We start from the raw sequence: 17,641 nt of genomic DNA on the forward strand, positions 1-17,641 counted from the left end.
ACGAGGAATCGGTGGCGCGACTGGGCCGAATTTCGTCGTCCGGATGGAAAAAACGGCGCTCGGGGACCTCGTCGGGGAGACGAGTGGGGATGCTCTAAAGCTAGGTTGGAAGCACGTGATCAGTGTCCTGTCGACTCATATATCCGACCACGAAGATGTAATTCTTTTGGACAAATGTATAAAAAGAAAAAGAAACAAAAGAAAGAGATGTTGACGACTGCATTGGGAGGCTTTACACGATGGTCGACATTGGCACACACATGGTCTATCCTTTGTTCAGGTTCACGAAATGATGTCGGACGCCACGATACAGCACGAGTAAGCACTTCCAACTTTTGCATCCAAAGCGATTGAGAAACTACTTTGTATTTTGGCATGATCTTATCCTTTGATGAAGAGCATGCATGTATACAACATCATACGGATAATGAATCGGAAAATCAAATTGCTCGCAGTGCAAAAATAGATTCAAGCTAATTTTCATCGCGTTTCTTTTTCTATATGCTTAGTAACAAGGTATCGTTAACTAAAGATAATTTAGCTAAACGGAATTGGAACGGATGTATGAATTTGTGGTGAACAGAAAACCGTTAAACATCTATTCATTCAATGTCCTTTAGCTAAACTTCTTTGGCGTACGGTTAATTTCACTTTTGATCTTCCACCTCCAACCAATATTACAAATATGTTTGGAAATTGGTTAAATGGAGTAGATAGACAATCTAAAGCTTTCATCGGTGTTGGGGTTTCTGCATTATGTTGGTCTATTTAGAGGGTAAGAAATGATCTTATCTTTAACAAAAAACAATCTTTTCACTATTTGCAGGTTACTAGAAAGCTGTGGCGCGGCCGCCACGCCGCGCCCGTAGTATGATTGTAAAGCCAAGAATAAATGGAAGGTGCCATTTATATCAAACGACAGTCTTTTAGAGATATCATTTTCAGTGTCTTATATCAAAGAATGAATGCAGACGTTCTTCTTCAATTAATATTTAACATGCTAATGCTAGGCTGGTGCTGTATGAATGGTAATATAGATGGAAATGCTTGCTATACAGACACCAGGCTGCAGTCTTCACTCTCAGTTGTTTATGTTCAGACTTTAGGGAAGCTAGCATATCCGGACTCTCTGACGGTGGGGATTACTGTCGGAGTTAAAGTCGATATGATGTTTGTGCTGAAGATGTACCATACCATAAGAAACTGTTGGTCTGTGTTGACAAAGAGGCGGACAATTTGCTTGTAATATATACCTCGTGTCTTTGTTAAAGTCAGACATGTTGGTTGCTTATATGGCGGAATGCACAGGCTCGTGAGGTGTGAGCAGTACAGTAGTGCCACTTACGAATAATTCCCGTAGACATGGTAGGTAAACTAACAGAGGTACCTATATTACAGTAATTCGGTGCTGCTTCTTCGTGTCTAGATATTTTTCCCTGGAACTGCTAGAACTACTTGCTGTAGCAGTAGATATGATGCTAATATACTGATTGCCATAGCGGTAGATAGGTGGTAATATTTGACATTGATGTTGTCACGACAGTTATGGACAGAACACATACTCCTGAGCAAACTCAGTCACCATAGCTCAAATTTTTGAACTTGCTGCAAAGATAAGTGTTTAGTCAATATTTTGTCCTGGTATAATTCTTGGTATTTTTCCAATCTTTTTGAAATCCATACCGAACCAAGGACAAAGATCTATTTAGCTCGGAGCACCTACTTAGATGATGTTTTTTCTTCTTCTGAGTTTCACTGCAAATAATGAATGTATATTCGGACAGTTTTGAAACCACATAATTGATACAAAGTTATGCTTATTTGTGGCCGGTGGGGCTGTTGGCCCTAAGTTCTTCCTCGTGTTGTCATTTATTGTAGAGCTTGTTTCCTTGTATGTGGAAAGTGCCATCAGGAATTCAGCCGCCGCCTCAAAAATTATTTTACCATGACACCCAAATGCCTGCTCGGTCCATAAGCTTGCTAGGGGATGCGCAACCCAATTTCTTATGAGCAGCAAATATTATGCATCATTCGTCTAAGGATATATCTTGCAGTACCAATTATAGTAAACAAAGTTACTTAGTGGCACAGTGAACATTATTCACCTAAACCGAGACCCAAATAAAGACCTTTCTCTCACCGAGATACCCATGCCTAGGGTAGAAAACAAACCAAGCCATCCGAAATAATTAGAGTTCAGTAAAAAACTACAAAGTTCAGCTTTTTTGCCTAATATTTTTGTGTAGTTAAAGTGAGAGGAGTATGTTCATTGTTGTTGCATTTCCATCGATATGCTCTACATCACTTGCATTTTATATGATGTAAGTGTCATCTTAGAAGACTATAGGCTGCTTATCAAACATACAACATTCAGAGTGGAAGATTTTCGTATTGATTTGTCAACTCAGAAAACATTACTTGACTATGACAACATCAGGTAGTGAGAAAAAACACATTGAGCAAAAAAAAAGCATTTCTCAAATTCAAGCTAAGAATCACGTAGCAAAAAACAAATAATGCATGACGTAGAATGTACCTGACTACATTTATACTCCTGCAAATCAATAGTGGAGGCTCCCACAAGATTATTTTTCACTGATGTTGAAGCCTGCAGTCCCCTTTTTGGTACTTCAGTTTTATAACCATGCATCAGCAATTAGACTATATGTTCATAGCTGACAATGCATATCATATCATCCATGCTCTCAACTCTCAGAAAACTGCCATGCACATGTAGAGGGACAGATCAGGCCGATTCTATTACTTATCAAAGAAAATTGGAGAGGCAGAAATTTTACGTTCAAGCATGGACAGTGGCAGATAAATGGTTAAGAGTATGCATTAGCAAAAAGCGCGAGATCGAATATATTGCCTAGTAGTACAAATCTGAAACCACTTTTGTCCTATACCCGCCACCATATTTAGTGTACCTTTTGGAATCAACATTTGTAAGTTCCTTGTGAAAGTAATCAATGAAAGTTCTGGCCATTGCAGGGGCCCTAGCCTTAAAAATCCTTTTAAAAAGCCCACCTCTTGACTGAGGCAATATAACAGTAGTCATTGCCCAGGTGTACACTACTTTGGCTGATTGGTGAGATAAATATCTTCATCCAAAATTGTGACCCAAATGTAATTGAAAAAGTATGATTCCAGTTGAAAGAATTACTAATGAATAATAACATTTGATAAAAAAAAATTTGAACATGGCTTGGACCTTAAAAATAACATGTGATTACCATGAGAAGCATTGCACACTTATGAAGGAGGAGGTGTGAGAGATCAGCTATTTTAATTGTTAGCACTGAACTGAAGCATCAAATATGTAATGGGAGATTAACTTATCAGGCGCAAAAGTATCCATAGCAGGGTGCTATATTCAAGAAAATAGACTGTAACTTCTCACATCTGGACTACCAACAGCCCAACACAGCAAGAAAAAATAGGATAGGGGTATGTAAATCTACATGCTTTTTGCAAAGTCATAGCTGATAACCTGAAAGGAAGAGAAATATATCCAATTTAAACATGAGGAGGAAGAGAGCAAATACTACACAATCAAATGATGAGCAAAACAATCCTATCATACCGAGGGAATACGATGAGAGTCAAATTTGTTCTCCAATTTTCACAGAAGGTCTCTACCATCCTACAGTACAAATTAAGACAAAATAAAATCAATTAGTTCACAGAAATAACACAGTACAATATCTGATAATGATAACTTGAGAAAAAATATGTATAACTTTGTATCGAAAATTTTCAATAAGAAGTTTCACGTGCACAAAGACTTCAGCTGACCTTTGAAGTGCTATTCCAGATCAGGTTGCACAGCTCATCCTCCAGGCCATAGTGGACGACAACCTGCCGCTATAGCCTGACTGCCGAACTCGATGCGCAACACCCGACCTTACAGGCCAATTTGCATGCAGTACCACAACGGAGGAAGAAGACATTGCGGATCATCAATCAGCCGTGCCAGGCCGGACAACGGGGGCGGCTGGGGAACGCGACGGTGGCGAGCTGGCCGGCCACTGGCACGGCGCAACAATGGTTCGGCCCGTCCAGAGGCCAGCAGGGCAGTGCGCGCAGTGGGCGCAGTGGGTCGCGGCCTTGCGTCACACGCAGTGCCATGGCGGGCAGGGGCTCTTGATGTGGTCCTCGGCCGGTGCTCCTCCCCATTTCGGCACCGGCGGCACCCCTCACGCCGGGAACTCACAGAAGGAAGCACCCACAGCGACCTCCCTAGGGAAAGAAAGGCGGCGACCCCTGTGGTTCCAGCAGTGTGCACCGCACGGGGATGTGAAGCTCAAATAAGGAGAATCAAAGGCACTATGACGGCCAGAGAGAGAGGGCTGGAAGGGGCGGCGCCGTGTGCCCGCTGGTGCCGGTTACGGTGAGTGAGGGGAGGCTCCGCCATTGGAGTTCGTCTGCTGTTGCTCGGTCAGCTCGGTCAGAGTAAAGAGATGAAATGTGCGGGGAAGGGGAAACACGATTGGATTAGATGAGAGGGGCAAATGAGTCTTCTAGAAAGACCACGATAGGAGGAGAGAAGCTAGAAAACGATCAGCAGTGCTAGCTGTGGTTCAAAGCGGTAAATTGCTGGCAGAACGTAGAAAAAAAAAACGCAATTACCGGAAGGGTATGATAATGATAAGAAGCAAGGAAACCTACGAACCGGTAAACCGGTAGCCCATCCCTCCGAAGAAAAAGAAAAAAAACTAACGAAGAAATCCATCGAAGGTAGAAAGAAACTAACAGAACACGTGTCGCTCAGCCCATCGAAGAAAATGAACGAAAATTACCCATCTACAGTACCCGAATCAATACTGATGCGCTAAACTGCTTATCTTTTATATAGTGTATAATTCACATGATGGCTCACTGGGTTCAGCTATGGGATCTCCTTTCGCCGGAGGGATTACGGGAGGCTATGGTTTCTGGATGTACACGGCTCCTGACGGTCGCTCAGGATATCTTGTGCCAGGCTGGCTGGCGTCATACTAGGAGTGACATAGGCATCCCCAATGGGCCTGCCGAGGGTGGTACCCGGAGTTTACTGAAGGCCCACCAGTCGACGAATACGAAGCTCGGAAGCCCAATTAGTTGTTGATAAGGAAAGATAGAATTGTATTAGGAACAAAGAGATTTGTAACTTTACGGATCGAACTCAAAGAGTCTCCCGAATATGTAAACTTGTGTAATACGAAACCCTCTACTCCGCCTCCTATATAAGGGGGAGTCGAAGGACGAAGAGAGGATCGATTTTATTGAGAAACGCAACCCTAGTTTTCTAGTAGTTGAGTACTTTTCCGGCTGAACCTTCGAGATCTACTTGCCCTCTACTTCCAACTAAACCCTAGTCTATAATCCGTAGGCATTGACGAGTTAATCCCTTGTCAATTGGCGCCGTCTGTGGGAATTAGAGGCGACAAAGAGCTGATCTTGATGGCACGTTCAAGATCGTCAACTTCTTCGGTAGCAAGCAACGCGATGGATAGAGGTAAACAGATCGAAACTGATCTAGTCGATTTTGTTCCTCACCCGCCCTCCCGTTTGGATGCATATGCGTATCTGGAGGAGCCTATGGAGATGACGTTCGGAAGGTTCCACTTTCGCGTCGAGAAAGAAGGATCGTGTCGTCTCGAGGTTCCGATTTCATCGGGATTGTCGGCGGTTGATTCCGATTTTTCGGACTCGTCGTCATCGTTTGAGACAGGCGATGAGGAGATTTCGTCGCCCCGCTTCATCAAAACTACGGCAAGCGAAAAGCTCGCCAAGATCTTCGGCAACATGTCCTTTGAGTCGTATGCGGACTCCAATATAAGCAGCGACTCGGACAACGTAGACAGCTTCAGCTTCATCGATAAATCCACTATTGTTGGAGAGGTATTCGCCGATCTATACGACGGTGTCACCGATTCCGACAAAGGTCAAAGATCAAAATATCATCAAATCTATACAATCGGAGATACAAGCCGACCACAGGAGGAGACATCAGAGGACTTCGATACCGCGGGAAATCCGTATGTCGATCCCGCTGATCTTACACGAGGCTTGGGAACCAAATATGTCGGACCTGAAACACGACAGATGGTGCAATTTCCGCAGGCAGTGTGAGATAGAGTTGCAAGAGCTATTGATGACACAGAGCCAATGACTGTAACTGCGACAGCTGAAGAGTTACAAGCATATCAATATAGACTCGCCCGTGCCAGACGGGAACTCGAAAAACAGAAAGTTGAGCTGGATAGGAGGCAAGTCGCGGCTTCCGCGTCAAGCAGACGAAGAGCGGAGTTGAGCCGACAATCAGGTACTTCGGGAGGAGACAGTCATAGAGCAGCTCGAAATAGGGCAAGATCTCGGTTGCAATATATACCCGAGGCTGAGAGGGAGAACCTAGTTCAAAACCTCGATATGTCCTTTATGTCGATTGACACGAGGGGGAATATTATTCCCAAAACACCAGAAGCTGGATATATGGCGACACAAACTTTCATCCTGGCATCCAGGCCACCTCCCGGAGATCCAAGAGAAGCGCTGTATAACATGGCCATGGCAGGAGTAGGAGCCATGGGAACAGCGTTCGCAAGTACGCCTCCCGAAGGATCTGCAAGGCAAAATAGTCCATGACCTACTGCAGCGGTGGAAGATCCTGCGAGAACGAGTGGGGCAAGAGACACAGCGACGCAAGCAAGGGTGAACAGAGCGCGACAGGAAAGAAGGGAACGTCGGCACTCACCAGAGGTTGACGAAGAGGATATGTGCGGGCTCCCGTGCTTTACGAGACGAGTCCGCAAAACTCGAGTTCCATCAGGGTTTAAGCTACCCGACAATTACAAAAAATTCGGTGGCCTCCAAGATCCTGAGGATTGGCTAGTTGATTACCTAGAGATAGTAAAGCTGATGGGTGGAACTAGAGCAACAGCCATGCAGAGCATTCAAGTACACTTGAGTGGAGCCGCACGATCGTGGATAAAGAAGCTGCCTCCTGGTTCTATCGATAGCTGGGAAAATTTCGAGGATATATTTGTGAAGAATTTCCGATCCATGTGCAAGAAACCCGCATCATTGGAGCAGTTGTGGGCTTGCAGACAGAAATACGACGAATCAATGAGGACGTATATCCAGAGGTGGAACATCATCAAAAACTCGGCGGAGAACATACCTGACGAGAGAGCAATAGATGCATTTGTTGCTGGTATTCGGAGGAGGGACTTTGTCGAGGATTTGGGAAGAACCAACCCAAAAACAATAGCAACACTCATGGAAATAGCGAATCGGTGGGCGGATGGAGAAGATGTTGTTCATAACAAGCGGCACAGGTCGCCTGAGGATGACCGCAACCGAAACTTTCAAAATAGGCGACGACTCCCTCGATAGTTTTCAGATTATGATGCTCCCGGCCAAATGATACGTCTCAAACGTATCTATAATTTCTTATGTTCCATGCTAGTTTTATGACAATACTCACATGTTTTACATACACTTTATATCATTTTGATGCATTTTCCGGCACTAACCTATTAACAAGATGCCGAAGCGCCAGTTCATGTTTTCTGCTGTTTTTGGTTTCAGAAATCTTACACAGGAAATATTCTCGGAATTGGACGAAACAAAAGCCCATGGTCTTATTTTGCATGGAGCTTTCCAGAACACCGAAGAAGATACGGAGAGGGGCCAAGGCGGCCCCACACCATAGGGCGGCGCGGCCTGGAGGGGGGGGGGCGCCGGCCTATGGGGTGGGCCCCTCAGCCGCCTCCCGACTCTGCCCCTTCGCCTATTTATTCACTCCGTCGCGAAAACCCTAGTACCGAGAGCCACGATATGAGAAAATTTCCAGAGACGCCGTCGCCGCCAATCCCATCTCGTGGGATTCAGGAGATCACCTCCGGCACCCTGCCGGAGAGGGGAATCATCACCGGAGGACTCTACATCATCATGCCCGCCTCTGGATTGATGCGTGAGTAGTTCATCCTTGTACTATGGGTCCATAGCAGTAGCTAGATGGTTGTCTTCTCCTCTTGTGCTATCATGTTTAGATCTTGTGAGCTGCCTATCATGATCAAGATCGTCTATTTGTAATGCTACATGTTGTGTTTGTTGGGATCCGATGAATATGGAATACTATGTCAAGTTGATTATTGATCTATCATATATGTGTTGTTTATGATCTTGCATGCTCTCCGTTGCTAGTAGAGGCTCTGGCCAAGTTGATACTTGTGACTCCAAGAGGGAGTATTTATGCTCGATAGTGGGTTCATGCCTCCATTGAATTTGGGACAGTGACAGAAAGTTCTAAGGTTGTGGATGTGCTGTTGCCACTAGGGATAAAACGTCGATGCTTTGTCTAAGGATATTTATGTTGATTACATTACGCACCATACTTAATGCAATTGTCTGTTGTTTACAACTTAATACTGGAGGGGGTGCGGATGCTAACCCGAAGGTGGGATTTTTAGGCATAGATGCATGCTGGATAGCGGTCTATGTACTTTGTCGTAATGCCCTAAGTAAATCTCATAGTAGTCATCATGATATGTATGTGCATTGGTATGCCCTCTCTATTTGTCAATTGCCCAACTGTAATTTGTTCACCCAACATGCTATTTATCTTATTGGAGAGACACCACTAGGGAACTGTGGACCCCGGTCCATTATTTTACATCTGAAATACAATCTACTACAAACTCTGTTCTCTGTTGTTCTTCACAAGCAAACATCATTCTCCACACCATACGTTTAATCCTTTGTTTACAGCAAGCCGGTGAGATTGACAACCTCACTGTTAAGTTGGGGCAAAGTATTTTGATTGTGTTGTGCAGGTACCACGTTGGCGCCGAAATCTCTGGTGTTGCGCCGCACTACACTCCTTCACCAAGAATCTTCACGTGGCTTTCATCTCCTACTGGTTCGATAACCTTGGTTTCTTACTGAGGGAAAACTTGCTGTTGTACGCATCACACCTTCCTCTTGGGGTTCCCAACGGACGTGTGCTTCACGCGTTATCAAGCTCTTTTTCTGGCGCCGTTGCCGGGGAGATCAAGACACGCTGCAAGGGGAGTCTCCCACATCCAATCTCTTTACTTTGTTTATTGTCTTACTTTACTTTATTTTATTTTCTGTCTTGTTTGCTTTCCTTATATCAAAAACACAAAAAAATTAGTTACCTGCTTTTACTTTATTTCATTTGTCTTGTTTGCTTTCTTTATATTAAAAACACAAAAAAATTAGTTACTTGCATTTACTTTATTTTGTTATCATGTCTAGTCCCGTTACTCTGTCACCCGAGGAATTGATCTTTACTTTTAAACAAGGGAGTGAGGAGAGTTTTAAAGAGGCTTGGTCTAGAATTTTTTATTCTTATGGTAAAACTGAACCTAGAATGACTCTAAGTTTGCTTCTTAGTAATTTTTATTTTGGGCTTATTGTTCGCTATAGATATGCTTTGGATGCTTTAGTGGGAGGAGATTTCCTTCACTGCGATGGGGATCAAGCTTTTAATGCCATAAAGAAATTGGTCACATCATCTAGCCCCGCTAATAATTTTGATTCATGTCTTACTAGCATTCATGATAGATTAAACACTCTTGAAACAAATATATCTTGTTTAAAAGAAGGGTACAACCAGATTCGTGAATATTATGATTATGTTCCAGTAAGCTTTGAACCTTCAATGTGGGTCCCTACTATTAAGGTTGCTATTTGTGGTGAAACTTTTTATGCCCGTTGTGATATTGTGTCTGAGTTTTGCCTTATGCCTGAAAGTATCTATGAATCTTTGACACTTTGGGGACTTACTGAAGGTGGAGAAGGAATAACTCTTACTGATAATTCTGTTATAATTCCTAAGGGGATAGCTGAAGGTGTGTTCACAACCTTTCTTGGAAGAACGGTATCCACTGATTATCTCGTTATTGAATGTGTAGGGACGGGACAAATCACACTTGGAAGATCCCTGCTGAAACTCTTGGGAGCAACCATAGATGTGGGAAAAGGCACTCTAAATTTTACCTCTACACCCGGATGTGGTCAAGTATTCCCTAGACCAAAGAGTAAGAACAAGAGTAAGAAGGGTAGGCGCAAAGCCCCTGGTAATAATGCTAATGCTTCATCTCTTGATAATACTTGAGTTACACTTTCTGCGCCTAGCTGAAAGACGTTAAAGAAAAACGCTTATGGGAGACAACCCATTATTTTATTTCTTCAATTTTTGTTTTATATTTGTGTCTTGGAAGTTGTTACTACTGTAGCAACCTCTCCTTATCTTTACTTTATTGCATTGTTGTGCCAAGTAAAGTCTTTGATAGTAAGGTTGATACTAGATTTGGATTTCTGCGCAGAAACAGATTTCTTGCTGTCACGAATTTGAGTAGATCTCTCTGTAGGAAACTCAGAAATATCAGCGAAAATTCATGAGTGATCGTCAGATATGTACGCAACTTTCATTCAATTTGAGCTTCTTCATCTGAGCACGTTAAGTGCCTCTAAAAAATTCGGATTTACGGACTGTTCTATTTTGACAGATTCTGCCTTTTATTTCACATTGCCTCTTTTACTGTGTTGAGTGGATTTATTTGCTCCATTGACTTTCAGTAGCTTTGGGTGATGTCCAGAAGTGTTAGGAATGATTGTGTCCTCTCTGAACATGTGAATTTTTGATTATGCACTAACCCTCTAATGAGTTTGTTTTGAGTTTGGTGTGGAGGAAGTTTTCAAGGGTCAAGAGAGGAGGATGATACAATATGATCAAGAAGAGTGAAGAGTCTAAGCTTGGGGATGCCCCCGTGGTTCATACCTGCATATTTCAAGAAGACTCAATCATCTAAGCTTGGGGATGCCCAAGGCATCCCCTTCTTCATCGACAACTTATCAGGTCACCTCTAGTGAAACTATATTTTTATTCCGTCACATCTTATGTGCTTTACTTGGAGCGTCTGTATGATTTTATTTTTGTTTTTGTTTGAATAAACTCGGATCCTAGCATTCTTTGTGTGGGAGAAAGACACGCTCCGCTGTTTCATATGAACACTAGCGTTCTTAGCTTTACTTTTAATGTTCATGACGAAGGTTGAAAACTGCTTCGTTCATTGCTATTTGGTTGGAAACGGAAAATGCTCCATGTGGTAATTGGTATATTGTCTTGAATAATTTGATACTTGGCAATTGTTTTGAGCTCTCAAATAGATCATGTTTAAGCTCTTGCATCATGTAGTGTTGAACCTAGTAGTGGAGAACTACCATAGAGCTTGTTGAAATTTGGTTTGCATGATTGGTCTCTCTAAAAGTCTAGATATTTTCTCGGTTAAGGTGTTTGAACAACAAGGAGACAAGTGTGGAGTCTTATAATGCTTGCAATATGTTCTTATGTAAGTTTTGCTGTACCGGTTCATACTTGAGTTTGCTTCAAACAACCTTGCTAGCCAAAAGCCTTGTACTGAGAGGGAATGCTTCTCGTGCATCCAAAACCTTGAGACAAAACCTATGCCATTTGTGTCCACCGTAACTACCTACTACATGGTATTTCGCTGCCATTCCAAGTAAATTGCTTGCGTGCTACCTTTAAAATTTCATTCCTTGTCTTTGCAATACATAGCTCATGGGAAAATAGCTTAAAAAACTATTGTGGTATTGAATATGTTGCTTATGTATCTTATTTCTTATAAGTTGCTTGTTGAGCGGTAACCATGTTTCTGGGGACGCCATCAACTATTACACCTTTGTTGAATATCATGTGCGTTGCTATGCATGTTCGTATTGTCTGAAGTAAGGGTGATTTATCATGATTAAATGGTTTGAGTATGCATATTGTTAGAGAAGAACATTGGGCCGCCAACTAAAGCCATGTATCATGGTGGAAGTTTCAGTTTGGACATTAATCCTCAAATCTCTTATGAGAATATTATCTGTTGTTGAATGCTTAAGCATTAAAAAGGAGTCCATTATCTGTTTTCTATGTTTTCTGGGTACGGATGTCCTTAAATTGAGATCTATGAAAAACGAGAAATCAAATGCTATCTATCTCCTTGGACCTTTGTACAGGTGACATAGAGGTACCCCTTTGTGACACTTGGTTGAAACATATGTAATGCGATGATAATCCATGGAAATCCAAGCTAATTAGGACAAGGTGCGAGCACTATTGGTATTCGATGCATGACGCTTGCAACTTATAGGATGTCTTATGCATAACACATATGAATTAATACTACCGTTGACAAAATTGTTTCTATGTTTCCAAAATAAAAAACCTCTAGCACAAGAGTAATCTCTGCTTCCCTCTGCGAAGGGGCCTTTCTTTTACTTTATGTTGAGTCAGTTTACCTACTTCTTTCTATCTTAGAAGCAAATACTTGAGACAACTGTGTGCATTGATTCCTACATACTTGCTTATTTGGATTCATCATATTACTTTGTGTTGACAATTATCCATGAGATATATCCATGAGATAAACATGTTGAAGTTGAAAGCAACTGCTGAAACTTATATCTTCCTTTGTGTCGCTTCAAAACTTTCTACTAAGAATTTATTGCTTTATGAGTTAACTCTTATGCAAGACTTATTGATGCTTGTCTTGAAAGTACTATTCATGAAAAGTCTTTGCTATATGATCAGTTGTTTAGTCATTATCTTTACCATTGCTTTGAATCACTTCATTCATCTCATATGCTTTACAATAGTATTGATCAAGATTATTATAGCAGCATGTCACTTCAGAAATTATCCTTGTTATCGTTTACATACTCGAGGGCGAGTAGGAACTAAGCTTGGGGATGCTTGATACGTCTCAAACGTATCTATAATTTCTTATGTTCCATGCTAGTTTTATGACAATACTCACATGTTTTACATACACTTTATATCATTTTGGTGCATTTTCCGGCACTAACCTATTAACAAGATGCCGAAGCGCCAGTTCCTGTTTTCTGCTGTTTTTGGTTTTAGAAATCTTACACAGGAAATATTCTCGGAATTGGACGAAACAAAAGCCCACGGTCTTATTTTGCACGGAGCTTTCCAGAACACCGAAGAAGATACGGAGAGGGGCGAAGGCGGCCCCACACCATAGGGCGGCGCGGCACGGAGGGGGCGCCGGCCTATGGGGTGGGCCCCTCAGCCGCCTCCCGACTCTGCCCCTTCGCCTATTTATTCACTCCGTCGCGAAAACCCTAGTACCGAGAGCCACGATATGAGAAAATTTCCAGAGACGCCGTCGCCGCCAATCCCATCTCGGGGGATTCAGGAGATCACCTCCGGCACCCTGCTGGAGAGGGGAATCATCACCGGAGGACTCTACATCATCATGCCCGCCTCCGGATTGATGCGTGAGTAGTTCATCCTTGTACTATGGGTCGATAGCAGTAGCTAGATGGTTGTCTTCTCCTCTTGTGCTATCATGTTTAGATCTTGTGAGCTGCCTATCATGATCAAGATCGTCTATTTGTAATGCTACATGTTGTGTTTGTTGGGATCCGATGAATATGGAATACTATGTCAAGTTGATTATTGATCTATCATATATGTGTTGTTTATGATCTTGCATGCTCTCCGTTGCTAGTAGAGGCTCGGCCAAGTTGATACTTGTGACTCCAAGAGGGAGTATTTATGCTCGATAGTGGGTTCATGCCTACATTGAATGCGGGACAGATGACGGAAAGTTCTAAGGTTGTGGATGTGTTGTTGCCACTAGGGATAAAACATCGATGCTTTGTCTAAGGATATTTGTGTTGATTACATTACGCACCATACTTAATGCAATTGTCTCGTTGTTTGCAACTTAATACTGGAGGGGGTGCGGATGCTAACCCGAAGGTGGACTTTTTAGGCATAGATGCATGCTGGATAGCGGTCTATGTACTTTGTCGTAATGCCCTAAGTAAATCTCATAGTAGTTGATACATCTCAAACGTATCTATAATTTCTTATGTTCCATGCTACTTTTATGATGATACTCACATGTTTTATACACATTATATCTCATTATTATGCATTTTCCGGCACTAACCTATTGATGAGATGCCGAAGAGCCAGTTGCTGTTTTCTGCTGTTTTTGGTTTCAGAAATCCTAGTAAGGAAATATTCTCGGAATTGGACGAAATCAACGCCCAAGGTCCTATTTTTCCACGAAGCTTCCAGAAGACCGAAGGAGATACGAAGTGGGGCCACGAGGCGACGCCACACTAGGGCGGCGCGGCCCAGGCCCTGGTCGCGCGGCCCTAGTATGTGGGCCCCTCTTGACGCCCCCGACTCTGCCCTTCCGCCTACTTAAAGCCTTCGTCGCGAATACCCCAGTACCGAGAGCCACGATACGGAAAACCTTCCAGAGACGCCGCCGCCAATCCCATCTCTGGGGATTCAGGAGATCGCCTCCGGCACCCTGCCGGAGAGGGGAATCATCTCCCGGAGGTCTCTTCATCACCATGATCGCCTCCGGATCGATGTGTGAGTAGTTCACCCCTGGACTATGGGTCCATAGCAGTAGCTAGATGGTTGTCTTCTCCTCATTGTGCTATCATATTAGATCTTGTGAGCTGCCTATCATGATCAAGATCATCTAGTTGTAATGCTACATGTTGTGTTTGTTGGGATCCGATGAATATTGAATACTATGTCAAGTTGATTATCAATCTATCATATATGTTGTTTATGTTATTGCATGCTCTCCGTTGCTAGTAGAGACTCTGGCCAAGTTGATACTTGTGACTCCAAGAGGGAGTATTTATGCTCGATAGTGGGTTCATGCCTCCATTGAATGCGGGACAGTGACAGAAAGTTCTAAGGTTGTGGATGTGCTGTTGCCACTAGGGATAAATCACCGATGCTTTGTCTAAGGATATTTGTGTTGATTACATTACGCACCATACTTAATGCAATTGTCTGTTGTTTGCAACTTAATACTGGAAGGGGTTCGGATGATAACCTAAAGGTGGACTTTTTAGGCATAGATGCATGCTCGGATAGCGGTCTATGTACTTTGTCGTAATGCCCCGATTAAATCTCATAGTACTCATCATGATATATGTATGTGCATTGTTATGCCTTCTTTATTTGTCAATTGCCCAACTGTAATTTGTTCACCCAACATGCGTTTATCTTATGGGAGAGACACCACTAGTGAACTGTGGACCCCGGTCCATTCTTTACATCTGAAATACAATCTACTGCAATTGTTCTTTACTGTTCTTCGCAAACAAACATCATTATCCACACTATACATCTAATCCTTTGTTTACAGCAAGCCGGTGAGATTGACAAACTCACTGTTACGTTGGGGCAAAGTACTTTGATTGTGTTGTGCAGGTTCCACGTTGGCGCCGGAATCCCTGGTGTTGCGTCGCACTACACTCCGTCACCAACAACCTTCACGTGTTCCTTGACTCCTACTGGTTCGATAACCTTGGTTTCATACTGAGGGAAAAATCCCTGCTGTACGCATCACACCTTCCTCTTGGGGTTTCCAACGGACGTGTGTTAACTACTACCACGCCAACAACAAGGATTTTTCTGGCGCATTGCCGGGGAGATCAAGACACGCTGCAAGGGGAGTCTCCCACATCCAATCTCTTTACTTTGTTTTTTTCTTGCTTTGTTTTACTTTATTTACCGCTTTGTTTGCTCCTATATCAAAAATACAAAAAAAATTAGTTGCTAGTTTTACTTTATTTACTGTCTTGTTCTCCATATTAAAAACACAAAAAAATTAGTTACTTGCATTTACTTTATTTAGTTTGCTTTATTTACTACTGGTAAAATGGGTACTGTTGAGAATACTAAGTTGTGTGACTTCACTAGCACAAATAATAATGATTTCTTATGCACACCTATTGCTCCACCTGCTACTACAGCAGAATTCTTTGAAATTAAACCTGCTTTACTAAATCTTATTATGCGAGAGCAATTTTCTGGTGTTAGTTCTGATGATGCTGCTGCCCATCTCGATAATTTTGTTGAACTATGTGAAATGCCAAAGTATAAGGATGTAGATGGTGACATTATAAAATCAAAATTGTTTCCTTTCTCCTTAAGAGGAAGAGCTAAAGATTGGTTGCTATCTCTGCCTAGAAATAGTATTGATTCACGGACTAAATGTAAGGATGCTTTTATTGGTAGATATTATCCTCCCGCTAAAATTATATCCTTGAGAAGTAGCATAATGAATTTTAAGCAATTAGATAAACATGTTGCTCAAGCATGGGAGAGAATGAAATCTTTGGTGAAGAATTGCCCTACCCATGGACTAACTACTTGGATGATCATCCAAACCTTCTATGCAGGATTGAATTTTTCTTCGCGGAACCTATTGGATTCAGCTGCTGGAGGTACCTTTATGTCCATTACTTTGGGGGCGGCAACAAAGCTTCTTGATGATATGATGATAAATTACTCCGAATGGCACACGGAAAGAGCTCCACAAGGTAAGAAGGTAAATTCTGTTGAAGAAACCTCCTCCTTGAGTGATAAGATTGATGCTATTATGTCTATGCTTGTGAATGGTAGATCTAATGTTGATTCTAATAATGTTCCTTTAGCTTCATTCGTTGCCCAAGAAGAACATGTTGATGTGAATTTCATTAAAAGTAATAATTTCAACAACAATGCTTATAGGAATAATTCTGGTAACAACTATAGGCCATATCCTTCTGCTAATGGTAATGGTTATGGTAATTCTTATGGGAATTATTACAACAATAATAGGAGTGTACCCGCTGGTCTTGAAGCCATGCTTAAAGAATTTATTAGTACACAAACTGCTTTTAACAAACCTGTTCAGGAAAAGCTTGATAAAATTGATATTCTTGCTTCTAAGGTTGATAGACTTGCCTCTGATGTTGATCTTTTAAAATTGAAAGTTATGCCTAATAAGGATAATGATAATAAAATTGGTACTACAGCAAATGCCATCCAAGTTCGAATTAATGAGAACTAGTCATCAACCCGTGCATCCGCACGGTGTCGTAGTTCGAATCTTGACAAAATACAAACCAAAATATGCATAATGCTTACAAATAACTTTTCATAACATTTTTACATATGATCCCCGACCATTTTAAGTAGAAAATTATATCTCAAAAGATGAGAAACATCACACATCTTCACTATATTCTTCTTATATTGGTCAAAATGCCATGCATACTACCATCAACCATGCATGTTAATCACTCAATATAGCAATGCGATGTACATGGACTCACTATTTTGTATAATGGCAGCATACAGTTCGGGTAACGTTAAGATAGTACAGGAAAGAAAATCTTGTTCTCTGTTGTATAAAACAAAGCCCTAAATTTTACAAAATTTTAGAAACTGGTTTGAACCTTTTTGGATTCCTAAATCAAAAGTTATGTAGAAAACAGTAAAAGAAAAGGAAAAAAGAAAATAACAAAAAAAAAGACCGGTCACATTTGATTAAATAGTCAGTTAACAAACATAAATTGTTACATTATTTGAAAACTCATGAATTATTCAGTATACATGGTTCATACATGATAAATGTGAGTGAAATAGTTAACAAATTCATAACCTTTTTTAGATAATATATAAAGTGAGAAGCTCATTTTTTAGCTGAAATACCATTTCCTCACTCTATACTTCAGGAAAACATAGGCCGTAAACAAAAGAACCAAACATTTACTTTTTTCTCAT

At 41.7% G+C, this 17,641-nt stretch overlaps 1 long non-coding RNA gene across 1 annotated transcript; it reads right to left on the reverse strand.

Moving 5' to 3' along the window:
* Window positions 1-1,393: 1,393 nt before the first annotated feature.
* Window positions 1,394-3,945, reverse strand: LOC124650228. Its single transcript, XR_006986910.1, has 4 exons — window positions 3,799-3,945; window positions 3,552-3,646; window positions 2,537-2,720; window positions 1,394-2,003 (listed from the first exon to the last, which is right to left on the reverse strand). It is a non-coding gene; the product is annotated as an uncharacterized LOC124650228 (long non-coding RNA).
* Window positions 3,946-17,641: the final 13,696 nt, after the last annotated feature.

Source organism: Lolium rigidum, chromosome 4 (genome assembly GCF_022539505.1).
Source record: "Lolium rigidum isolate FL_2022 chromosome 4, APGP_CSIRO_Lrig_0.1, whole genome shotgun sequence".
Lineage (NCBI taxonomy): Eukaryota > Viridiplantae > Streptophyta > Magnoliopsida > Poales > Poaceae > Lolium > Lolium rigidum.